Source organism: Opisthocomus hoazin, chromosome 9 (genome assembly GCF_030867145.1).
Source record: "Opisthocomus hoazin isolate bOpiHoa1 chromosome 9, bOpiHoa1.hap1, whole genome shotgun sequence".
Taxonomy (NCBI): domain Eukaryota; kingdom Metazoa; phylum Chordata; class Aves; order Opisthocomiformes; family Opisthocomidae; genus Opisthocomus; species Opisthocomus hoazin.
This window is the reverse complement of record NC_134422.1, coordinates 22,282,625-22,309,439: the sequence shown is the minus strand read 5'-3', so window position 1 is coordinate 22,309,439 and position 26,815 is coordinate 22,282,625. Positions and strand designations below refer to the sequence as shown.

Here is a 26,815-nt window from a genome sequence, read left to right as displayed (position 1 = left end):
CAGATATGCTACTGAATTTTTGGTAAAAAACTGTGGGACTACAGAAGAAAAAGAACTGATAAGTAGAGTTACTGTCACCTTAGTCAGAAAGTTGTGTGTTTATTCCTGTGAACTGTATTTTGTATGCTAATATTCTTGAATATTTTATTCAATATCAATCAAAAATCCTTTCTAGCTGCAAATAAAATGTAACTATTCCCTTTTATTACAATGCTAATAATAAAGTGTAAATGCATAAAACAAAGTATTTAAGGCATGTAGGTATTCTAGAAGGTATTCTAGATACCATGTTAATATAGAAAACAAAGACACCATGAATACTGATGAGAAACTTATATTCAAAGTGTGAGCCCTTTTATAGAGCAACAGCAGCCTCCCCCCATTTCTCAACCTTTGAATGACCTCACTTACCACACTGCCTTAAAGATGAGATAATAATGGAAGTATCCTTTGTTTATACTATCCCGTAGAACAGATGTTTTCAGTGGTGGTTTTTGTATTTGTGCTATACAAAATTTCTCAAAAAAAATAATTTCAGCCTTTATATTGTATCTTACACCTTGGAGTGTAAATGGGGAAGGGCTTTCTTAGGTTTTATTGTCCTGTGAAACACTTACACTTAGTGTAAAGAGTCAAATCAAAATATTTAATCATTAACAGGCCAAAGAACTGTTAAATAATAAAAAAAGTTAAGTCAACATAAGTTAATAAAAGCTTTACTATCCAATGAAATAATATAATACTGTGCATTTATACTGTTGTATTAGCTATAAAAATCTAAACCAGTTTATAATATGATACCGTTATGTAGGTACTTACCATTTTAAAAGCAGCATCAAGTGGAATCGGTAGAAAGTCCCCAAGGTGCAATCAAGAATTGACTGAAATGGTGAGCCTTTATGGTATTATTTTGAAGTCCACAATCTGAAATTAGAGGAAATCTACTGACAGTTGTATATTTTGTTGAAAGAAGGATTGCTCAGACATATATTAACACCAAAGTCAATGTCTGTTGACTTCCACAGAGTACAAGGAGAGTGATTTATTTTGAAAATGTCTTTCGGCTGGGTAGCTAGGTAACTTACACTGTGCTACACGAAAGAGTTTGGATTCCGTTCCATGAAGCAGGATTCCAGTGCAATGAGTGAAGGAAACAGATGGAGTAAGAGGAGGACAGATGGGTACCAAAAAAATTACAGCCACCGTTTTCAGTACCTGTGCATTAACTGCCATAAATCAATTTATTTTCATTTTCTTAAACAGGAAAATCATAGATTATGAAGCCAAAGCATTACAGGGCCCAAACCCACTCTTTGTTAACAGCATATATTTGTAGTGGTTAATAAGAGTTCTAGATGGGCTACATCTGAGAGTAAAACTTTCTGCGGGCAAGAATGTCACCCCTAGTCCAGTCATTTCATTCTGTTAGGGAAAATTAAACATCTCTTTTATTCAGTGGGGGGAGACTGGTTGGTCATCCTGCCGTATTGCCCACAGTAGGTGGGCTACTGAAGTGATGCAGTGAGTGCTAAGGGGCTGCTGCGCCACGATGGCTTGAAGCAGCCTAGGAAGGAGCTGAACCTGGAGAGGCCAAATTACAGGCTGAGAATGCAGGAGGCCACTGTGTGTCCTGCATCAGCCTTGAATTGCAAGACATGAATGGTGGATTCGAAATTCAAAACAAATTTACTATATGTATAGCAGCAGTCCTTGTCTGCTGCAGGGCTGTCCTGGTTTCAGCTGGGATAGAGTTAATTTTCCTCCCAGTAGCTGCTGTGTTTTGGATTTAGTACCAGAAGAATGTTGACAACACTAATGTTTTCGGTTGTTGCTAAGAAATCGAGGACTTTTTTCCAGTTTCTCATGTTCAGCTAATGAGCAGGTGTCGAGGAGCTGGGAGGGAGCACAGCCAGATAACCCAAGCTGGCCAATGGAAATACTCCATACCATGGACGTCGTGCTCTGTTTATGAATGGGGTTGGCAGGGTGAGGAAGCTATGAGCTTTTCATTTTTTCTGAGAGTTGGAGAGTCCATAAGTTCAAACTTTTCCATGAGTTTGTTTTTTTCCAGAGTTCTGCAAAACTCTCAAATATTCACGAGTTTGGCCTTCTGCAGTTGCTGCTCGGGGACTGGCTTGCGGATTGGTTGTCGAGTGGGGAGAAAAATTGTGTTGTATATATTTCTTTTTCATATTCATTATTATCATTATTATTATAATTAGTAGTAGTAGTATTTACTTTTTGCCTTATTAAACTGTCTTGATCTCAACCCATGAGTTTCCCCTTTTGTCCATTTCTCCTCCCACTCCTGCTGTGGGGGGAGAGGTGAGCAAGCGGCTGTCTGGTGCTTAGTTGCCGGCTGCTGGGCTAAGCTATGACAATGCCACAGCTGCTCTGTCACATACTTGACCTTGACTTAATTTGATCATCCCTGTTGTTAAACAGGAAGTTCAGCTGTGAGCCAAATAATTTCTTAAGACCCCTCACCCCACCAGTAACTGTCAGCTTGTTACTGATACTGTTGAATTTTTATATGAACACCTGTCCATTAGAAATTGGATGGTACCCATCCAGAAAATTCACATTTGTTTTAGAATGTCTTGCAATTAGTGGACTTTCAAAATTGTAGAATACAAATAGAATTCACCCTTGTATTCCAAATATTTGACAAATGATGAAATACAAGTCAGAATATGTAATTGCTCTCATTCTTGTTGAATTTATATTGGAAGTTTTGTTGCATAGAGGCACTGCATGAATAGCCACTATATTTTAGTGCAGCAAAGGCAAAAGTATGAAGAAGTCTCAAATATCTCAGAATTGGCTTTCTGTCCAGTTCCTTTCAAATTTTTCTATCAATAGTTTGAAATAAAAATTCACAATTTTCTTAAATTTTTCAAAACAATTTTCTAATTAAAAATACTAATTTGAGGGGTTAGGCTCACTACTTTTGTAATAAAACAGAAATCAAATATGGTGGGGTTTTCCATATGAAAAAACATTGGTTAGACTTTATCCGTCAATCTATTAAATGCAATTTAGAGCTTAATGTGGCAAAACCTGAATTTTTTAACTTTGTTAGTTGATTGTAGGTTACCTTCGCTACATTATCTAATTCAAAGTGAGCATTGCAGTGCTGGCTATCATGAGTGCTAGAGGCTGGGTTCCAGTCTTCAGCCATAAACAAGTCCTGTTCAAACCTCATCATCTTCTCCTCCCAAATCTCTGTTATATTGGGATGTAGGCTATGAATCAGGCAAATAGTTAAGAGTTGTGGTGGGGTGAATAGGAAGGAAGATGGTTTGGCTTGGTTTCATAACTGAAGTGGAAGAGAAATCATTGTTTGGTTTCTTTCAGTTAGAAAACATTAGTGATCTGAATCTGGTTTCAGAACGGCTCTATGCAGATTCAAATATACTAGGTTTCATTTTTTTATTAAAATTTTTTGAATTGCAGAAACATTAATACAATTGCCAATTTTTAAATTTTTTTTTTTACTAGGACTTCTTACAAAATTCCATATCTCCGTAGTCATTGAGCTTCTTCCCTCCCCCACCAATCACTCTTTTTCCAGTCTGAGTTTGGAATAAAATAGATATAAAATAATGTTTCCTTGAAGCAAGTAGGAGATAATATGTACAGCTTTCTTAAGCTATCTGTTTGAAAGAAACAGTTTAAAATCTTAACCACGGTCAAAACAGTGAGGAACTCTTTCCGATTTTTGTAGTTTAAAGATGGAATGGAATTATAACTTAATTATTTTAAAAGCATAGAATTGCTATGGGAATTACACTCAGACTGGAATTTACTGTTTATTACTACAGTTCTTTTGAAAACAAACAAGCTTGCAGCACACAAAGTAGGCACTCTTAAATCCTTATTAAAAGTAATGGTCAGTAGTAAGTCTGCCCTAATAGGTAACCCTTCAACCCATTGAAACCTGGCAGAGTGTAATGTCAGGAACATCTTGATACTTGTACAGATGCACAGTGTAATTATTTTGATCTATATAAGTTAGACTGGAAGAGAAGATGGTCCAAGGAAAGGGAAAAGGCCGTGCTGCTGTCAATACTTATCAGCAGTAAGTCTAAGTGATATACAACTTCATTTATATATTTGATTTGTATTCAGCCCAGACTGAGACTGCCCTTTCTCAGACTGCATGGTCACTTCTAATTCCCTAGCAGAATGCTTTTAGAAAAGAGAGCAATTTTCTACAAGGCTTTTGCTGATCACTAAATTTGGGGCTTCTTGCCCTGATATGGAAAGAGAAAGAATGTGTATGCACTGCAGAGAAGAGAGCTCTTTGTCAAAAATCTCCTGGCAGTCCTCAGCTATTACACGCTGAAGACTGCTACCCAAGTGCTAAGGCTAATCTAAGTTGCAGCTAAGAGAAAATCTCTCTGAACTGGTTAAAACTCAAGTGCTTGGTCTCGTTTCTACTCACTACAAAAGGTGGTACACTAGTTTAAGTGCTTCCTTGAGATGTCAGCCCTGTGGTTTTGGTTCCACTGTTCTGCTTGGAGAGAGAGTCCACACGTATTAGCGTGTTAAGGTAATGTAAGATGACTGTGAAACAGCTGTGGGGCATACATGTCAAAAGAAAGGTCACAATCTTCGGTACAAGTACAAATGGGAATAAATGCCCAGTATATTCGCTGCTTTTGGAGCATCTGTCAAGAGCTGAGTATCCAGCAAGATTCCCATATAGGAAATTACTCTTACCAAGGAATGGTTTCTTTCTGTATTTTTGTCAGCCATCCAGTCATTTGCAAATGAGCTGAGCTTCATCATCTAAGCTGCAAATTAAAACAAGTGTACTCTGTTCTCCATGTATATGCAATATGTATGAATTAGTCTAATGGATTAGTTCAGTTACTAAGATCAACCAAACAGCAAATTACATTCTGTATATGAAATTAGAATCTTAAGCTGTAGGTATCATTATTTCAGATAATGAAAAACCTTTCAAATGTGTTACTTCAGTCTGGTTCCACTTCAACAATGTAAATTACTACAAATGAGAGACTGGATTATGAAGACGATAGCATAACCTGTGTAACTGGTAAAAGAATATGCCAGAAAGAGTTTGGGGGGCCTGGGAGTTCAGAATTCCCACCTCAACTTTGTGTGCCTCAGTCCAGGTGTGACTGGCTATGGGGAGGGCACTGTGTGTGTTTCAGCCATCCTCGCCACCTGAACCATGCTAGCCAGCAGTCAGAAACTGGTAGAAAGTAATTACTAGGTATTGCAGTAGGGGAAAAAAAAATTATTATTCTTTCCATCACACACAAATTGAATGGTGTGTAAATAACACTTTCTTTTCACCTCATGTGTCCTTGTACAAAAATGCTGCTACTGAATTGTTCTGAATATGTCTTCGCTTAATTTCAAAGCTCGAATTAGTGATTGGTAAGAACCTTGGGCTCTGCTTTACTGTCTCACTGTTAAGTCGTAGTTTAAAAAAGAAACTTAAAGCTCAGTGTAACTGGTGGTTGTTAACACCATTTCTGTTTGTATTTTTGGGGATTCTCACCTACTCTTTCTTAGTTACTTATCAAAAAATCTTTAAAAAAATAAAAAGGCCCTGGACAAGCACATTTTTTCCTAACACTGGTTGTTCTTATTGAAATTGTAACCTCTTCTTTGTGAGGGGGAAGAAGGAAGTATAAAGGCTTGAGGCAGGGTTTAACATTTTGAATCCATGACTAAAGCCAGTTTAGATCAGTTGGCAAGAGCTTGAGCAAATGTAGGGACAAGCTGAGGGGAGGTGGTTAGGACCATACAATGAAAAATAAACATAGAGAAGCAGGAAAAATATAGCAAGGAATATGATGAAGAAAAGAGCAAATGAAGGTGTGAAGGAACTTAAAGATTGGAGAGACAACAATGATTATTAGAAATAAAACTTGAAGAAATAGGATGGGATAGCAAAAACCAGAGGAGCACATGGGAAGAAAACAGAGAAAGTGCAAGTGTAAAAAGGTTGGGACTAAGAAAGATTTTCTGAAAATAACATCTATCTGTAAATCTGTCTGACTTCTTTTGTTCCAGATTCTAATTCCATGATCCCCCACACCTCATATAGCCTGTTTACTTGTAGGCTTCTTTCCCAAGCAAACCAGCTAGATGCCTTCAGGAGAAATTGTGGTAAAATTAATAAAATTGTATGTTTTAAATTGCTGTATGAGATGCAGAGGGTTTTGCTCCACATATCTATGCAGTAAGAACATGGCAAATCTATTCCTCCTAGGTCTGAGCACTGTGGGTATGAGCTGTTGCTCACTGATTGCCCTAGGAATTGATGCTGGTTTCTTCCATAGCCCCCCAAACAACATGTATGTACCTTTAGTTCTTCTAGCAGTGAGTTTATGTTACTGTATGTGTAACACACTATGTATAGAGGTCTGTAAAATGTTTAGACATGAACATAAATCTCATCTTGTATAAAGAAAATGGATGCTTTCAGTACACTGGAAGGTCCTTATTTGCCCTTATTAATTTAAGTGTTCTTTCCATACAGGTAAATATGCCTCTTTTTTTTCTTTTTTTTATTTCTCACTACATAGTCACATGAAAAAATGCTGTGATTAATCAGGAAACTTTCAGTAAAGCATGCGATGTCAAGCTTTTTGAGGGGAGAGGGGAAAGTGGGGGCAGCATCCAAAATGATTTCTAGAACATTGAAGAAATAAAAATAGGATGGGGAGCCTGGACACATTTTTTAGAATATTTAGCTCTAACAGTTGAGTATTAATAATTTCGAGTGATAGAAACAGGAATCAAAGCTCCTTGCTTTGGTTATATGGTTGTGTATGGTTAGTATAGGACCTCCTGTGAATGAGATAATTTTAAAAATATCCAGTTCTGAATTTCTGATAGTACTTTCTTTGACTCTTGACAACCCTTTTAGCCGTATAATAGATTATGTTGTTTTCCCTTGGATACTTTAAAAATTTGTATATATAAAACTTCCTCAGACAGGTATAAATACAAAATACTGGGTACATGCACAAATAAGGTGTTAAGCAGACAAGCTTGTGTAAGGAACCTGATTTTGTGATAATGAATATTCTGCAGAGCTATCATGATAATCCTCCTACTTAGCAACAGGAGAGGGATGTGTAACTAAATAACTCATTAGAATTATAAAGACCACATTTAGGCACATTAATTTTCCTCATCCCTCTTCCCCTCCCCAGACATCCAGATCACTAAAGAATGTATCACTGCAGCAGATGATGTCTGGTGTATGACTTGTTCCATGCTAGCTATCTGCAACTGGCATTTGTGCTACCTTACTCCCTTGACTCCATCTGAAAGGAAAGGTGTAGGATCATATGTCATTGTATGCTACTGCATGAAAAAATAGTCATTCCAATGCTTGACTTTTGCCAGCTATTCAATCAAGCCAAAGTAGTTCAGTAAGCTTCACTACTAGTATTTTTAAGCAAACAGAAAGCAGTTATGACCACTATCATACTTGCTGTATTTTAAGCTAAAGACTGATAAACTGTGATGAAGAACTAGAAACCACTGGTTATGCTCAAAACTTTCATTTTTTAGAACAAAATGTTTTGTCATTCTTATTTTGTATAGCTGCTTCTGTAAACCTAGAATGGAATCTCAAGTATTGATTTGTTCAGATGGTATTTCCACTTGGAAATGTCAGATATTTCAGGAGAAATTTTATTCCTAAAAGATCTTGACTTGCAGCCCTATTATGCAAATTTTATCCTTGCAAAGCTGAATGGAATTTACCCAGTTCTAAACCTTAAACCTTTTGTGAAATGCCTCAATTAAAATATGGCCTCAGAGTTAGGGGAAAAAAAAATACTGGAAGCTAATCTAAACGAATGTGATAAAGAGCATTGTCTGTGTCTGTCTGTATATGACAATGTAAGGATGATAAATACAACTATAAATATCCATTTCTTTTGTAATGACTGCTGTATATTGTAAGTAAGGCATCTGTATGCTGCCTGAGATTAAGTGGTTGCTTCTTTAGTTAGTAGCAGCAGCAGACTTTTGACCTCTTTGTTAAAGAGCTGTTCGTTGCAAAGATCATGCTACCCTTACTAACCTGAAGCTCTACTGTGTTTAGATTCAATAATGACCAAGGTCCAGTCCTGCAGCCCACAATTATTTGAGTTATTTTTTCTTAGTGCTGAAGTCAGCAGAACTTCTCATCACAGGCCAGGGGCTCAGAACTGGCTCCTTGTGTTTGTTAAGCACCGTAATTCCACGCCATCTTGACTTCTAATTATGTTCCCTGACGTCTCATGAAGTTTTTATCTGCTTTACACTGCAGTGACAAAGGCCGAGTATATTTTAAACAGAGGCTTATCATAATATTTTACAGTCTCATTAAAACTTTTGGCCAGTCTAGCCTACAATTTCATCTTTTTTTAAATGCATTTCCATTTTCTCTATATTGCCTACACATACTGAATGTAGAAGAGACTTTACCTCATAAAGCATCTGCTTTGGTTACAGTCATTTTACACTTATTTCATCATTATTGCATGAGATTTGTATTGAGTATATAATTGAGCTTGTTGCTTGCTCTGTGTTCAACCAAAACATGAATTCTCTGGCAAAGCACTTTCATTAAACGAAAAAAAGAAAGCACTTAATCATAAGAAGAAAGACGGGTAAAAATAACTCATTGTCCCTTATGAAAATGCATTTTATTCATTCTCTCAGCTGAAACAGTTCTCATTAGAAATATTCTTGAGTTGTCTGTTTTCCAGTAAGTTCTTATTCTCTTATGCATCCAATCTAAAACATCGTTTAGCTGCTTTATGAAAATGAATCAAAGACTTTCAAAATTCAAAATCATTTGGAGTTTTGAGTAACACTCATCCTCCTATCAAGTACTAAGTAATAAAGCATTACTCTTTCACAGTGCTGGAAATAAAAATAAGCTCTGCTATGTGTTACAAAAAGGAACATTCCTAAGGATTAATTTAAAAAAATTTAGAAAAGTAAAACAGTTTGGGGAGATTTTGAAGAGTTAGTGTTTTCTGCCTATACATCACAAATGTATGAAAAGAAACCACTGTTGCTGCTTCTGCAGTACCAGAAATGAAATTTAAAAGTTTTTTACACAACTAGTAGTTCATTCATTTCAAATTAATGGTGGAAACACAGTATTTTTATCTATAATGAACTAAGTTTCATTAACTTAAAAGCACTGCTACCGTGACTTAAGCCATATGAGCAGGAATGTATATGTACAGTACAATACACGTATCCATTATCCTCATACAAGCCTTGTGTTCATTTTACAGAAAAACAAAGTAAACAATTAATGGTGCTATAATGAACTTAACAGAAAACTAATCAGATTCATTCTCTTCGCGGAACTTACTTCCTTTTTATAAAGATCATAGGTGATGGCATCCCAGATGGCACTCGCTGGTGGGTAACAATAACTATTACAACGCACTTGCATTTTTGGGTCAGAATGTGAGAAACTGGTGCTAGCTGAGCATTATTCTAGATCTAGCTCTCAGTCAGTCCCTTCAGTTTCTCTTGAATCTTTGAATCCTTCCCCCATTCACTTCCCTTTTGGAATTCAAGTATTAATGAAGTAAATAAAAAAGTCTTGCGTCACTCAGGAAAAATTAAGTGTGTACAGATGTGAAATATGTATTCTCAGGCAATGTTTCTGGACTCTAATACCTTTATGGTGTATTTTGGCAGCAGAAATGAACTGGTGTCTCTGCCGAGCTTCACAAGTAGTCTGTTTGCATTGTCTTTTCTGTAGTTTGTAGAAAAGGTTGGTCTTTGAGAGGACTTCCATTCGGGAAATAGTTTGTGCTTAGGATATCAGACCTCTTCTTTGGATATATATGTGTATGGTGTGTCCTTGGCTAGTATGTATTTTGTGGTCTTACACCATTTTTAAGCAAAGGCTCATCTGTTTATCACTAAGTCCTGTCTGAGCATGGTACATTGTACAATGACACCCTAGGTCTCATTAGCAAGATACTTAATATTTCTTCAGAGTAATTCATTGCATATTTATTGCAATAACCACAGGATGAAGCAGTTCCTATTCCCAAATAATTTAGTTCATTCTAATATTCTCTTCATACCAGTTCTGATTTCACATCTCTACTCCTTGAGCTATCTGTATCAATTTAATTTTTGTATGACAAAGCACTATACACATCTGTGCAGGTCTATAAATAAAAAGCAATAAGGTTACATCTTTCACCTGTATCAAATGCATTTTGTACCCTTTTTTCTGGTATACTTGCTATTAAACTTCTGTCTCTTTATATCTATTGGCTATCTGTATTTCTCATGTCCCTCTTCCCCTTTTCTGGCAATTGACAGTCTTCAGCTGCAGAAGAAGCATAATAAACCATTACTCTCTTCACTATGTCTGCATCTGTGCTGATGGGTTCACACAGCCATTGCAGACACTTTTTCTGCTATGGCGTATAAAATAAAGTGTCTACAGCCACGTACATTTGCTTTCACACATATAAAATACCGCTTATTTCAAGCAATATATCTACATATAAGGAGAAACTTTTGGATCTCCTTAAAATCTGTCTCTGAAATGAAGGCAAGGCTAAAAACCAGAAAGCAACAATGGTCTGAGATGACAGGCGAGTCAAATCTCTCAATGATCTAATCAGGCCACTTATTACATACTGTCTGTAGCGGTACCTAATATATTTTAAGTGTTCATGTTGAACTTGTGCATGGAAATTTTTCTGTGTTTATAAAATTCAGCTGGACATTTGTGTTGTCTTTTTTCAAGACTCAACCACAGCCAACCACCTGGCTGTAACTGGTCTACCAGGATAGAAGACTGGTCTCTTAGCCTGACTGGCAGCTGCCTACCCATCTGGGATGGGAGCAAATCGCACTAATTGCTCTAGGTCACTCAGCAGGTTGCTTTTGTTTTTACTCACACTGCATATTACTGTACCTCATCCTTGTCTTGTGGCTTGCTCATTAGCCCTGCTCTTTAGCCCCTGATTCCTGCTCTTACTCCTAGTTCTCCCATTTGCAGTACAATCCCCCTCTGGGTTTTGCTCACTTTCCTATTTCTCAAGCTCTTGCATTCGATGATTTCTCAAGTTCTTGACTTAGGATCATCTCAGCTAGATCTATTAAACAAAACATGAAGTTGAGCAGAGGCTTTCGTGACAGTTTCGGTAAGAGGCTAGACTTAACACTTAGCTGAGGTTACCGTGGTAAAGTGATCTGTCAGTCTCTGATGTTCTCTGTTAATATTATTTATCCATGCAATTTTTTAATCACTGTAGGTTATTTGGGGCTTTGAAAAAAAATCTTTAAGCCCTGTAACACCTAAAAATGCAGTTTTAATTTACAACCAAAACAGATAAAGACTTCCTTGTAGACACTTTTTGACTGAAGGACCTAAAAACCAAAGACAAATACATCACAAAATATTATGAGATTTTTAAGAGAATCACAAATTATGGTGACAATACAGTCTGTTACACCAAACAAGCTACAGGATTTATAAATCCAAGTAAAGAGTTATGGAGAAGTCAGGGAAAGGTATAGATACCTTGGGTGTCAGCAGAAATAGTTGATGCATTTCAGTTTGAATTTTATTCGCATTTAGCAAGATATACAAGTAAAGATGGGTCTCTGGGTTGTTTTAGAATGTAAATGTGTCAACATTAAAAATAATGTCATATGAGAGGATGGAGAAAAAGCCAACAAATAAATCCCCAACAGTGAGGTAAATCAGCACACCCTTAAGTGGTAACAAGCAGATATTTAGGGGCACTAGATCACTTGTGTATTCATCCTTTTTTATTTCCTTTTCCAGAATGCTAGGCAAAATCCTATTGAATTTTGTCTTACAGCAACACCACTGATGTATGTTATAGTTAAGATCTATTCAAAGAACCAATAAAATGACGCATTGCAATTGGACTACATTGCTCAGTGACTTTCTGGTTTTAAAATAACAAAATAGTAAATGAATAACTGAATTAAAACACAAAATTCTGGGTCAGAAGCCCTGAATAGGGTCCTAAGTAAAGAATAGCTCAGTCTAATCTTATATTCACTTCTAATGCACAGGAGTGTAATCCTGTCAGCAAAGGGAGTCATTTAGATAGATGAAAATAAAAGGCCTTTGTGTACATAGGCTAAGTCAAGATTTTCGTATTGCTGAGCTGTGCTATGACTTAAGCATTAGTGTTGCATGTGAAGAAGTTAGCTTTTGACTGTTTAAGTCCATGAGCTTAAGTAACTGTCTACCTTTGTTTAATCCTCCCACCTTATGCCCAGATAAATCCTTTTCAAATTGTTCCATACATGCAGCGCTAACCTTAGTCCCATTAAAAAGCTGAAATCTGTCTGGAACATATAATTTCAGTATACAGCTTTCATACTCACGTGCATTCGTCACTTACCTGTCTATGCTTGCTTTTGAAACTACACCAGGTTTAGCAGCTGGTGCTTTTCAAACTAGGAAGTGCCGGTCAACATTTGGCAATCTGTACCTCTGTCTCACTCTACCACAATTGCTTTTGTTGCTTACAGAACTGATCCCATAGTTTCTCCTCAAATCCCTTCCCAATGATTATGCATAACAACAGAATTCAGCCTTCCATTTCTATCTACCCTTTCAGAGAAATGAGTCTTATGCAGTCACGTCATCTATCTCTTTTTGACTTTTAATTGTATGCTTAAAAAATACTTAACCATAATTTTTGGCTGGTAAATTCAGACAAATTTGAAAGAATTATAGATTTCCTAAATATCACACACACACTTTGTGAAAATCATCAGCATGAATAGAGAAGAGAGACCAAAATCACTTTCCCTGCGAAGAGAATGAAAAGAACAACTCAGTGTGTATACGTTCTGTTTGCTAGCAGCTAGCTGGTCAATTTTAATGTACATATCGAATACTGTAGTGGCACAGATGGGGAGAGTCTCTTGGGGCAGTGGGACAGCTAAGGATGTTACTTTTGAAGGTATTTCTGTGATATTCCTATGGGGTGCAGGATCATTACCTATTATATCAACATATCTCTGGAAATGTTGGTCTTTCTTTTTAGTTATCTTTACTACAATGTGGTTCAAGTTATTATTTATCTTAAATTCTATTTTAAAGGTGTTTAGGAAACTTAGCTTTAAGCAGAATTTTAAATGAGAAGAGATTTAGCAGGCTTTACTATGCATAATCCATACTCTTTTTTTTCCTACTGGTCCTTGTGTGAACAAAACAAAACAGTGTTTGGAGGAACAGGGGAGAGATCTTTGAAATCTGGAAAAATATTTGTATGTTAAGTTGGAGGTAAGAATAACTCAAGTGCAATACTACTTTTTAATTGCAAATATCACTGTCCCTGTCTTTGATATCAGTTGAATCCATGGCATTCTTCAATTTTACAAATGGAGACCCTGCTTCGGCAGGGGGGTTAGACAAGATGACCCACAGAGGTCCCTTCCAACCCCTACCATTCTGTGATTCTGTAATAACAATATAGTCCCACAAAGCCTGACAATGTACAGTATAGTGTATAGCATCAGTATGGATGCAGTGCTCAGATTTATTCTTAGAAATATATATCTGAAGGCTCTAATTCTTTAGATTTATCTGTGATACTAGGGTCTTATGGGCACACCTCCACAAGCTTGTAATCTATAGGACTGAAATGTAAGATAAGAATCTAAACAGAGAGAGAACACAAAACACCAGTGGAGAAAGAAGAGAAAAACTTAGTTTAGGGCCTTCTTTTGCTTTAATACTTTGATAATGACTTGATGACTGATTTTTTTTTGGTGTGTGATCTAGCATTTATTGTAGGCTAGTTTTGTGTAACAGTATGCTGTATTGCTGATTGTTATTCATATTAGGTTTTTCACTTCCTATTTTTTGGAAGCTGTTTGAATGCCAAATAGTAGCAAACATCTGTCAGATAATAGATAGGAATCTGGGATTGTAATTAAATGTAGCTACAGTACATGTACTTAAATACTAATTAAATGGCACTGACTCTGAGATCATAATCCGAGTGATTATAACTAGACTCAGTTCATGAACAGATCCTATCCAAATACGATTTTATCGCATTCCTAATTCTTGTCTTGCATAAAAATAGTGAAGAAACTCACTCCTTCCAAAGAGAATTTGTCTTAAAGTTCTTACAACATGGAACAAAGCCTTTTGAAAGATTTGATCTTCCAGCACTGGAATGCTATTCCAAATTGTTCTTGTGTCAGTTTGCCAAGTGTTTCATTAATTTCATGAGGACTTTGCTAATAAATGTATGTTAGATGTGACACAGGAAAGAAGACTATATTTAACCTTCCCAAAACTTCTCATTGTAAGAGTTTGCATTCAGTTGCTAGGAGCTTAGCCTAACTTTTAAAGTATTTGGGCTGAAATGTGGATTTGCATTATGATACAGCCTTTAATTACATGAGAGCACACTACTCTTCTCCAACTCATTCCCTGCCTGCCTCATTCAGGTCACAAGATGGATAGCACTCATATAATGGGCAGTTTTCCAATATGTCATTTAAAAATGTGCTTCATTCTGTTTGTGGCCCCCTTGCCTACTGCAACATTCAAATCTTTCTCTGAATACGACACTATTGATTTCCTCGTAAGAGTGATGGGCTCCATTGAAACTACACTATCTCAGAGTTCACAAATGTTATGTGTCTCCATTTTATAACACTCTTGTGAAATGAGTGGTAATTATTATCTCCGTTTTACAACGTGGTGCTATGGCACAGTAATATATCCTCAAAGTACAGACTGGTTTGGGTGTCTAATGCAAAATGACCATTACCTTATTTCTCAAAGTACATAGTTTTAAATATTTTTCCAGAGCTGGAGTTTTTAAAACTAGCAAGTCAATTTACTTCACTTGTAGCTACGAATTCCTAAAACTTCTGCAGACCTACTCCTTTTTGTGCCAGACTGAGTACTCAGAATACACAGCAGCTGCTTGTGAAAGTTTTGACTGAAGCAATTTGCCTGAGATCATGCAAGAATCAGTGGCAGAACTAATAAGAAAATTCAGTTATCCACTCTCCTTTCTTTAGCACAAGACCCACGCCTCCTTTCAATTTCTGTAACAAAGGAAAGCAGGTTTGCACACATCAAGGTCATTCTCTGCACAGCTGGCTTTCATCCTCTGAACATCATCTTTCCTCTGCGCTGCAGTGACAAGATTTTCTTTTTAAATTAAAAGAATGCTGATGCTTAATATTTTGCAGATAAGTAGGAGTTGGCAAGACATATGTGAAATTATGTTTCATTTTCTCTCGTGCCCATAAAAAAAATTGTCATCTTAAGTATATATTTAAATCTCTGTGACAATCTTTGTTCTTGAGCTTAGCTTAAAACCCCCATTGGCATTATTACTGTCACTTGCAAAATGCACATGATTGGGAACTACATGATGCAGACCATGCCATTGTTTATTTCAAAATTATATCAGTATTTCAAGTCCACAGTGAGATACACTGCATTGATCTAAGGACTCATTTCAGAATTCTTCTCTGGTGATATCTTCAACACATCTTATCCCAGTTTTGGCTGGAATAAAGTTAATTTTCCTCCCAGTAGGTGCTGTGTTTTGGATTTAGTACCAGAAGAATGTTGATAACTCTGATGTTTTCAGTTGTTGCTGTGAAATCAAGGACTTTTTTCTAGTTTCTCATGTTCAGCTAATGAGCAGGCATGGAGGGGCGGGGAGAGAATACAGCCAGACAGCCACCTAAGCTGGCCAGTGGAAATATTCCATACCATAGATGTCATGCTCAGTTCACGAATAGGGTTGGCGGGGGGGGGGGGCGGATTTTTTTCTGTCCTTCTCATTTGCATGAGTTTGAATTCTCTTTGGTCTGGGAGTTCACACTTTTCTGCGACTTTTGCAAAGTTCATGATTTTGGGGTTCCACGATCTCTGTTCTGGGACTGACTATGAATCGGTCATTGGGTGGTGAGAAAAATTGTATTGTATATAGCTTGTTTTGCATATTCATTTTTATCATTATTACTATTGTTATTAGTAGTATTAGTATTTTTCCTTTGTTGTCTTGTTAAACTGTCTTTATCTCAACCTGTGAGTTTCCCATTTTGTCCATTTCTCCCCCCCATCCCGCTGTGGGGTGAAGGGGGAGGGGTGAGTGAGCGGCTGTCTGGTGCTTAGTTGCTGGCTGCCAGGTTAAACTATGACACACCTTTACTGAACATGTGGTTTGATAGTAGAAACTGGGAATTCCTGAGTAAACAGACTTTTTTCATGCCTTTCTTTTAAGGCCACATTTTCCAATGGGCATCTTCTCTAATGTCATTGTATTAGAAGTTGTTTTCAGAGACAAATGCCTACAGAGATTGCTGAGAAGAGGGTGGAGATTGTGAATACATCTGTTTTGGAAAAAAAAGGTAATGCAAGAAGCCCACTTTTGAAAATTTGGAAATACAGAGTCACGAGCTTCTCTTACAAGGTGGTAAGGTGGACAATTCTGCTCCGGGGGCTAAAAGCTAAGACACAGTGGCCTTGGTGCGGAGGCTGTTTTAAGCATCCCTGATCATGTGGTCCTGTCCTCATGTGGTGAAAGATGGCACTCCCAACTGTATTCATTGAACTATATATTACTATGACATAGGCATACTGACTTGGGAAAGCAGTCTTTTCTGGAGAGTTATTTTTAACCAAGATCAGTTCACGGCATGGTTTGTTGCAGAATTTCACAAGCAGTGTCAGTGCTAGAAAGGAAAGTCAGGAACTTCTTAAGCCAGCTTTTCACTGGAGTCCATTGATTGTGGAATTATGAGTTAAGCATTGCAGTATGACACCTAATTAACATCCTAAACCCTGTCTGCCTGTATGGTTAGTTATAAATGCTGTCAGTTCAGGTCAGGATTAATATTTTTTCTTATCCAAATCCACTTAGGTGGAATCTGTGTTTATGGCAGCAAAACTGAGCTATCTTGCTCAGGTTTTGTGTATAGAAGGGGAGATGATGAAGATCAGGTATTGAATAAATTTACAGACAGTATGCTGGGTTTATTTTCCTGACTGAAGAGTGTATTAGATCAAGGACATGTACATTTAGAGTCATAAAACCATATACCCAAGATATTACATTAACCCAAATTAAGCTCCAGGAGAATGAATGTCAAGAATGAAGAATTTCTCATGTACTGTCATTGGGACCATATGGATATGTGGTCAGCTGTGATACAACTGAAGAGAAATCTGATCTAGAAGATAAAAGCAAGCAAACTAGTTTTGTGTGTGTGTTCTGTTTTTTAGAAATTTCCATAATGTACATGATCTAGTTCATCTTTGAAAGTGTCCCCCAAGAGTCAGGAGTAAGACTGCATCCTACGCTTACTTCATTATGAACCACAATACCACAGGGAGGCACGACCATGGTCATGAACAGATTGTTCAGCACTCTGTGGGTAAACTGAGCTGTATCATTTCCTTAAAACCTGACTTTTCGTTATTAATGGGTTGGTACAGTGGATGGATGGAAAGACTTCAGTTACCTTTTTTTAGAGAAAAAAAATAAATTATTTTGGGGAATCTGAGCAGCTCATTTGTTTTGTTGATTTCTACGTCATATGGCCTTTGCCATCTTCCGGGCCTGATTCATTCACCTGTAGGTCACCAGGGGAAGGGAGTACATTAAATAAATACAAAGGATGTGCTAAACATTAAATATCAGTAGGAAGCAATGACTGGAGAAACATCAAGTCTTAGGCAGAATGAACAGTTTTCTCTCGTTCTTTAAATGCCAGAATTACAATTTGTGGATTATTAAAGCTAAATGGAGACAGCTGTATAGAAAATAAATCAGAAAATCATACCAAACTGCACCCTCAAGTAACTATTCTGCTAACATTGTCTTTCAGTCCCTCATTCAGAACGGCTGCTATTTTTCAATTTTATGCACCTCCTTAGTTTTATAAAATGTTGCCTTTTGTATTCATCCTTAGTCAGTTTTTATATGAATATAACCATACTCTTAATAAATATATATGTATATTTAAAAAATGAAAAGGAAACTTTCTTGCACATTTAGATATGCCCATAACTGAAGGTGAAAAAGAGCGAGAACACTAATGACTCTCTCTCAGTAACAACCTTCATGAAACTGCCTCAAGACTCTAATCAAATGAAGAGATTTTGTCCTGCTGAGCAGCTGTCAGTAAGAAGGTTCTAAATTAACACTAAAAGTCTTTCAGCAAATGTTGTCTACATCTGAATAAGAAAATTTATTTTCTGTATGATATTTTAATAAGAAATATTTGTGTAGAAGTAATCCTTCATCAGCAGTGTTTGGAATTATTCAGCAGATTGCCGAAGGGAAAAGAAATCATTTAGACAATGTAGTGTTGCAAGGTGACATGCAATTATAGACCTGCAGCAGTGTCAGCTAGTTAGATATTATAACATTTTGTTAAGTTCATGGAAGCTTGCTTTAATGCTGAGGAAAGAAGACTGCAAAATTCAAAACATGTAACTGGTTACAAAATTAGTCTGTATTTTGATAACCCAAGGAAAAATAACTCTGTCCTGTAAGACTGAAATCCAAAATTGTCTTTGAGATGTTTAATAAATAAAATATAATTCTTCTTTCTTCCAGTGAAGCATGCACATGCATTCTGTGTGTATTCTCTGCCAGCAATTAGAAGTAAGCTCGGCAGAATTTCTTTCTGTGATCAGTGTCAGTTATCTATGTCTCTATGGCAGTGTTATTGCAGGCTTGCTAAAAGGCTTTTAAAGGACTACTGACAGATTTAGATTGTCCTGATGAACCTATCCTGGCAACACAGAGAAAAATGCACCTCAAGGAGATTCAATTCCCTGTATCTCTAGAATTTATTTCAAAGACATTAGTGTCAGTATTCACAGCTAACTCCTATATTTCTAACGGGAACTGTAAATGAGGACAAAAGGAAAATTCTGAGAGTATGTATTTATTTTTTAGTATGTTTTTATCTCCACTGCCTGATGACATAAAGCGGCCAGAGAAGGCACCTGAAGAAATCTAGGCTAGTAGACCATCAGGTACACATAACATGTAATTTATTTGGGAAGGAGATGCAAATCTGACATTTTGTGACTGAAGAACAATATTTGTCGTAGAAGTCTGTTTTGTTATTTTTTTTTTCTTTTAGTTTAAAGGGTAACCACATTAGTGTACTTAAAGAAGAATTTTCTTGACCTTACACAGGCACTCACTAAACCTTTCTTGTGCTTAACTAATGAAACAGTGATGTGTCTCTTCAAAGCACCTCAGAAATTTGTTACAAGATTCATTAGCATGCACAGTGTCTTAAAAAATGTGGTATGAACATTAAAACCAATGATGGCAGAATCTAGAGCTAATTTGCTGTAGTCAGTTCTAGCTGTGGTACCGTGCTATGAATTGGGAGCTAACATTAAAGTTGAGTTAAAATACCCGCTGTAGACAAGCAAGCTTCTTTGATGGGGCAGTAAAAATTTTGAATTTTCAGAAAATGCAGCAACTAATGCTTGAAATCGTTTATAATGCAGCTGGCAGCATATAGTTTCTTAACTGTGGCTGGCCCTGTGACATGAAATGTGATACGCTTCCCTGTGGGAGTGCTGTACGTGGCATTGTCTGTGGAGTCATCCACACCAAGACACTGTGCAATAAAGGGAAAATCTCAGCTCCTAACCTGGAAGGAGAAAGACCTGCAATTGTCTACATGCAATATACCTCTGAAGAGATGACCAGAAATGTAACCAGTGGATAGATTTCCAGCTGGAAAAAAAGCATTCACCTTTAGGAGTCTTAAAAGGAGTGATGATCCTAGAATAATTATCCATATTATTTGGGACAATAAATTGGAAAGATAATAGCTAGAGAATACATAAAATTTGTAAAAGGAATACAAAAAGCTCTCAAAAGGGTTTCTGATATGTCAAGAAAAAAATCCAACCCTTCCCTCCTGATATTTTTTCTGATTAAAATAGATCCTAATTTATGTATTTTTCTACTGTTCCAAATCAGTCTTGTGCTCCAAATGCTTTTTCAGTCCAAAGCACTCTTCCCATTGCACCATTCCCATTTTGTAAATAAAACCGGCACCAGCACAAAGATCAAAGCACACTGGTAAGAGAATGTAAGTAGCAATTCCATGGGTAAAATGCGAGATCGTTTTTTGAAAGAAAGATAGATATGGCAGAACTGTCTTAGAACCCATTAGTGGAAATGTAGCAAAATTTTTAAAAATGGTTTTGAAGTTATACCATTTTCTAGAGTTGTTTCCTGAAGAGTCAAATTCTAAATGATTTCATTAGAATCCAGTGGAACTATTAATTCTAGCAATCATTGAATATTGAATCAAATAATTGCTAGTATTAATAATATTAATGCCTCTGAGTTCAGATGAAATTAATAACCATTGAGGGGTGAGTCAGTGTAAAATCCATCCCTCCGCAGAAAGGCCTTTGTGAGTTTGTGTGTCATTTAAATCTTATTTCATTTCGAATTCTGAATGCCACTGTACTGAACAGTAGTTTGATGTGTGTTGCTCGGTACCTGCGTGAAGATGGGTACATATTTTACCTCTCTCAAATTTGTAAAGGTGCTCTGCAACACTTATGGCTTTCAAAAATACCAGGTCTCTCAGATTTATTACATATCTCACAATAGTTGGTATTTTCCTTAAAGTCCCAGCTGCTAAATCAAGAGTCTCAAAAAAATGCTGGGTTACTGAAAGAAGTCTGAAAACAAGAGCAAATGTATGCCAAGTCTCAAAAATCAGAAATCAAATAAACCCAGAAAAACAAAGTGAAATGACTTTAAGTTCTTGGCATGTGAGGTGAATTTCTAGAAGCACTTGGAGGTCAGATATGTGAAATTTTGAGGGCTACAGCAGAGGTGTGTGATGTGTGTGCTTTCATTTTGTGTATTTCCTTTTTACTCTTGTCCTTCCCAGTAAAACCTAGCAGTTTTAGAGTCGCATTGCAATGATGTAGTACTTAGATGATTGCCATATTGCTTTAAGCAGTGCTTGGAATACTTGGAAAAACTGGTTACAAGAAATGTGCAAACAAAAAGTTATCTACTTCTGATGTTACAATGCTCCTTGTTTTCACTATGAGGAGAAGAACGGGATCTTCATGTTTGGCCATTTGAGTTAACAGCGCAATAACTGAGATTGTGCTGTCTTTTATTGGTAGACTTCCTTGGTCCTGAAGAAAAAAATATCCCCCAATATTTGTACAGATTTTAAAATCCAATTGTTTCATGGTGTTTGCTTTTTATGAACATTCTAGCAAATAAAGTTTACAGAAGGAGTGTTCACACAATACAATTTAAGTTTATACTGGAGGAGAGAATATTTGGAGAACACATACTGGTTATAAGAACAATGTTCAGGCAAACACTGAACCAAATCTAGTATATGTCTTAGGTAATTAGTTTCACAGACTAAATTCTGAATAATGAACATTCACAATGGGAGTGAGCTACAAAAGAGGAACTGTTTGCAGAAATTACTCAGCAAATAGTTGTAATGAATAATAAATATGAAAAAATTGTGATCCACTCATAGGCATTTCATTAGTAAGTAAAAAAGGCAAAAATTGTCAACTAAATTATGAATGGCAAGTAAATTATTAATCATTTCCACAAATCTACTGTTGAGAGATGATGTGCTGCCTTTGAAATGACTCACAGTAGGTATGTGATTTCTTCTCACTGGTTTTGTGTTATTTTCACATGACAGGTTCTGAGTTCAAAATACAGACACTGCTCACAGGAGCAGTAAACCCTAGTAAATCATAAATCCTAAGCATCATAGTGCTCTGCTAAAGGCAAGCATATGTAAAGGCCTTTATCTAACATAAATGAATGGCCGTATTTGCCTTTAAGCATATAAAAGTGCTGGTTATCTGTGCTGAACTGATTATGTATCTGAAGGTAAGTGTATCACCAAGTTTTTGCTGGATCCTAGGTTAGACCATAGATAGACAGTTGGGACAGGCTGGCTAGTCCCACCTAACAAAAGGGAAGAGTGTGGCCTGGGTGCTTATTTTTGAAGTACCACATAGCATGATATATTAATTTCTGGTAATAATAGCTTGTGTAGCTGCATGTTTCAGTTGCGCTTTAACAACATGAGCTTACAGCTCCCATTTTTATAGAATCACAGAATGGTTGAGGTTGGAAGGTCATCTGGTCCAAACTCCCTTCTCAAGCAGGACCATCTAGAGCCGTTTGCCCAGGACCGTATCCAGACGGCTTTTGAGTATCTCCAGGGATGGAGATTCTACTTCAAATGCAGTTGGGCTTTCCTGCCAGAGGGGTGAATGCTACTGCTGCATTACCATGCTGGTGATAGGGATCCTCGGGGGATCCCTAACCGTGCTAGGCAGTTATATCCTACTTACGTGCTACAGAGTAAATATGGTGATATTTATTGGTTGAAGACCATTGCAGGGAAATCAGAACTTCTGTGTTGCAAGAAAAATTGCTTTAGGCCTTCTGCGCTTTTACTTAGTTATCTGTAAATGCAGTGAGTACACACCCGTGTTGTAATGATTTGCCATTGTTTGTAAAGTTTTTGTGAGAAATCATTTGGGAAATTAGGAAGATATGTATTAGTATTTATTACACAAAACTACACTTTTAAGCAGAACAGTAAAAGAATTCCATTACTTGAGTCACACATACTGAATGTAAGCTCACTGAGGCAGAAATCCCATCTACCTGTTTACGATTTTTCCAGTATCTTACATAGCATCCTGATCAGGGTACCAGATCCAAATTAGGAGTTGAAAACCACTGCATATATCTAACTAAAAATGTTGGTTTTCCATGGTAATGTTTATCAGCAGAAATTATTTAAAATGTCTTACGGGAATAAAATATCCAAGAATGGGAGCTTTATAAAAATGAATAAATCGTAAAATAACACTCTTTTGGAAACTTACAGAATATTTAGTTTTTGCAAGAAACTGTAAATTTGTCTGTGCTTATCAACAACTGGCAGATTTTAGGGGTTTTCTCACAGTTTATATCCAATAAAGCAAAAATGCAGTTTTGAGAGGATATTCCTTCCCACATATCACAAGAACATATGCTGTTTTTACAAATGACTATATTACTTTCAGACCCGAGTTCGTATACTATTGAGCATAAAATGTGAGTGTTATTAACCATACATCTATATCACACATTTAGCGAGAGTGGTAAATGATGGTTTGAGAACGATTTTTTTTCTCAACTTCCTGAAGTATTTATTCCATTCCAGTCCCCAAAAGGCTTTTTTGAAAGGTTTCCTTTCTTATGCTTTTTATTTTTATATCTTCCCTTTTTAAGATACAAATACTTTCAATTCCTAGATGAATGTGTTCTATGTCTAATGCTTTGGGTTTCATGTCTCTACACTGTTTAAGAAGGAAATAGCAATATTACTTGGGATCTTTTTGTACATTCTTCCTGCTGTTATGCCAGTGAGCGTTAGGTTAGGGCTGGTTGAATTTGGTGTTTAAAAGGAAGGACGCATGTTGTTATTAGCAAAGTATAATTCTACCTCAGAGAAACTGTTCAATTATTTTTAGTCTGTTGCAATGGGCTGTGATCAAAATGCCTTTCTTCTAATGGAAAAGCTCATGCATGAAAACATAGTACATGTAATGGCCATTACAAGAACAGGTTCTGTAATATACATAGAATGCATGAAGAGGTATCTGTAAACTCTTTGCTTTTAAATATATATGGCCAGGAAAAAAAGGGCTTCAATTTAATGTATATATTTTTATCTAATTCCTGGAGCCACTGCAACGTTAGTGAGCAGGAGAAGCAATCACCTCTTTTTAACACAACACAGAATGAGATCAAAGCTTTGCAGTTCTGGGTAACAGAAACTGCTATCTGGAGTACCTGGCAAGTTTTCACTTCTTATCTGATAATTCCCGAATGCTGATCTTTTCATTGTTGAACCATAACCTTCCTACGCTGAACAGAGAGAAGGTGATTAAACTTTGCACCTTTTTTGCTTCAGTCATCAAACAAACATTAGATGGAAGGTTAAATACACATCTGTTAGTGGTTTGTCAGAAAACCTTGAGATAATATCTTCAATTTCTGGCACTGATCTTGGCAGTTAGAGAAGTGTTTCAATTCCTGCTTTGAGTCGGTCATCCTTGCTTCTGAATAAATTAACAGTTTACCCATCTTTGTGGATAACAGTAAACACCATTTTAGACCAGTTTCCAATATGAAAGATCAAAATGCCAAGTTATATCGAATTGTAAAGTTACAGAAAGCTGTATGATCTCTTCATTCTGGACGTTGGTAATTACCTGTGTTTCCATTATTATGTCTCTTTACATAAGGCCCAGATATCTAATTAGCAGTTACTTGACAAGTGAAATGGTGATGCCACTCCCAGTGTTACCACCGACATTTAGCCATTGTACCCAATGAAACTGTAAGAATGTATGACAATTTTAATTTTGGAAACTTAAATGTAGCCTGATGGACAATGTGAGAAATCTGAAGAACTTCTTTCATTTTGCAAATATTATACTTTGGGCATTTTTAATTGCAATACTGTGAGAAATAAGTTATTCAGGCTTATGCTTGATAAACTGTGTGAAGAGATGGTAAATGCAGCACCTGCATGTCTCAGACTGTTCTAGTTTCTACATTTTAGCCTTCAGCGAGTTGCCAGCTAAATGGATAAATATGCTGACAGAAAACCAGGCAGACTTCCTTTTGAGGCTGGTTCTCTTAGCTTCCACTGGAGATCTGCTTTAGAATTCTGCTATAATTTTATTGAAAACATTCAGTTCTCTACAAACAGGTTTGATTTTGACAAATTGGAAAATTCTTATTAAAAAATTATTAAAATTATTTGCAGTGCTCTTTCTCTTAGCTTTCTTTGGTGCACTTTTCTGGGACAGCATGGTTGTGGCATTCTGGAGTCCTGTGTCCCACTGCCTCTACTGTACACAGAGGTAAATATAGAGGCAGTACTTGTTTTCATCAGTGCACACCCGACAAGGCCTCTTTTTTTAAAACAATTGTCAGATATGGGTATGAATATTTCCAAGTTTAGTGTTTCTGCCTGAAAAGTAGAAAATTGCCAGCCAGCAAAGGTGTCAATTAGATGAATAAGATATGGGGATATAGTCGACAGGTTTTTAAGGTTCCATTAAAAGGAAAACGCTGTGACTTGACTTCATAGGATATGATATTTAATGTTATAGCTATGTCCTTATATATTTAATCTGATAATTTAATAGCACATCTAATGGAAGTCCTTGTGAACATTTTTTGTTCTGACATAATCACTTTCCAGTCTAGCTCTTCATGTTCATGAATGACTGCATTAGATTCCTGCTGTTCACACTATGAGAACAGCTAGAGAAGGGATTGTCTCAATAGCTAGCCTTTAATTCTGAACCCTGTACACAGGACGAGACAGCAGGATGAGGGTTTAGTTACCCTTTGTGAATAGTTTTGCAATGCAGACATGATCTCAAAAGGTTAGTGTTGTAAGATCTCACTGTTGCATTTTTCTGCTTTAATTTAAGGCATTTCCACTGGGAATGAAGCAGTCAGCTTTTAGCTTTTGATATTTATTTCCTCTGTGATTTAAACCTGCTAACATGTCATTTTCCTCACCTCTTTAGAAACTTCAGTGATGACTTTTTCCCTTCCACTGCAACTTCTTGCTTCTTGGATTTTTTTTTCTCTTGTATAAGTTGACATGTTTCTAGTGAACTTCTTGGAAGTTCATTGCTTCGTTGCTTCTTTGCTCATTAAAATCTCCTCAAGGTTTACGTGCAAGACTGACTTGTCACAGTTCTTGTGTGCTGAAAGAATCATCAACGCTGGAACAATATTCACTGTCAACTCCCAGATTTCTTTGTTAACACATATCTTGAGAATGTTAGATAAATGAGAGAAATTACAGTTGCAGCAAATAATCCAGTAGCAGCAAAATAACTTAAAATTACATATAGACCTCTTTTCTATATGAAGATCAGGCTACAATATTATCCTTTCAGTTTGCTGTAAGAAACATTATGAGCTATTCTAAGATTCCTATAAAACAGTTAAAATAATAACACTGTTAATCAAAAGGTGTATTTTGAATACTAGACTTTCTCAAACAGAGCTACATGCACTGGCTGTGGTTTAAAATGGGTTTTGGTGTTGCCTTCACAGTTGGTGCATTGCAGTTGCTGAGAGTTGCTCAGTATCTAGGAGCTGGCTCATGATACATTTTTTTGTCATACTTTTCTTAAGCTGTCTAATTTGCATTCTTTTCAAACTGACATCACTCCATTTTACTGTTTCAAAGGCATAAAAAATTTCCAGTTGATAAGGAAGTGCTGATAGTGTGTAGGTAACCAAACTGCTGAGTTCTGGATGCTTTTGCCTTCTGGCCTTCATATTTATCAATGCACCTGAGTGACTTTTAAGACCTTATGTTGATGGCACACTAGTTGGTATGAGAAGGAAAACAGGTTAAAAAGTACTGCCGTGCCTAGTAAAACTTAATATAAGTACTACTTTTGTTTTGTTGCTGCTGTTATGCTTTCTCATCTGATTTTTATATTTCCTTTAAGTATCAAAGTCTGTTTCCTCTCCCATTAGGAGTATGTTTCATACATGGGATTTAGGCAGATCTGTGTTCTGACTCTCTCAGCCTTCTGGACTGGACGTTTTCTCTCTGAAATGGCGTTACGAACTTAGATCCTTTACACTCTGAGAGGCGGGAATGTAGAAAAACTATACTGGACATGCACAAGTATGCAAGAGATCACTTGGGCTATGAA

At 36.6% G+C, this 26,815-nt stretch overlaps 1 protein-coding gene across 20 annotated transcripts in view; it reads right to left on the bottom strand.

Moving 5' to 3' along the window:
* The window catches only part of B3GALT1 (beta-1,3-galactosyltransferase 1), a 224,801-nt gene that overhangs the window by 66,902 nt on the left and 131,084 nt on the right, over positions 1 to 26,815 (bottom strand). For 14 of the 20 annotated variants that reach the window (XR_012765051.1, XR_012765052.1, XR_012765050.1 and 11 more), the window contains one exon: positions 820 to 924. The exons of 2 other annotated variants lie outside the window; for them this stretch is intronic. The gene's annotated coding sequence lies outside the window, so the exon portion shown is untranslated. Of the gene's footprint in view, positions 1 to 819; positions 942 to 25,655; positions 25,914 to 26,815 lie in introns of all 20 variants that reach the window. 4 more of the 20 variants (XR_012765045.1, XM_075430738.1, XM_075430741.1 and 1 more) reach the window with 2 other exon arrangements.